The sequence below is a fragment of the Oncorhynchus keta genome, chromosome 19 (assembly GCF_023373465.1).
Source record: "Oncorhynchus keta strain PuntledgeMale-10-30-2019 chromosome 19, Oket_V2, whole genome shotgun sequence".
NCBI lineage: Eukaryota > Metazoa > Chordata > Actinopteri > Salmoniformes > Salmonidae > Oncorhynchus > Oncorhynchus keta.
In genome coordinates this window covers 65,386,710-65,387,146 of record NC_068439.1, presented here as the reverse complement: position 1 = coordinate 65,387,146, position 437 = coordinate 65,386,710, and positions in this window count along the sequence as shown.

The window sequence follows — 437 nt, the reverse complement described above, 5'->3', positions numbered from 1 at the left end:
GTCGCTTTAAGAGAGAACCCATGCAGCCTTGTTTACAAATTCAAACACTGGAATGTGAGATGTTATCTACAGTACATCTCAATTAGGTGGATACAAGTCCTCTATTTTGTTTGAATGATTTTCAATTTGAGCGACTTTATTTCTATATAGCCTACACTTTCTAATTCTGAAATTCAAACGCGAGTGGGACAGATTTGGCTTTGTGACACCACCAAAACATCAGTCTATGCGGGTGTCAGCTATCGCAGGTTAACACTTGATCTGATTGAATCTAGGCCTAAAATCGGTAAATGTCTGATAACATCTATCACCTGAATGGTTGATAAACATCACAGTTATGTTAAAAAACAATTTGAACAATAAACAAGGAGATTATGTGCTAATTATGTAAATAGAATAGAAGAAAAAAAACAGCTCTATGGTTCATTATTGTAGAT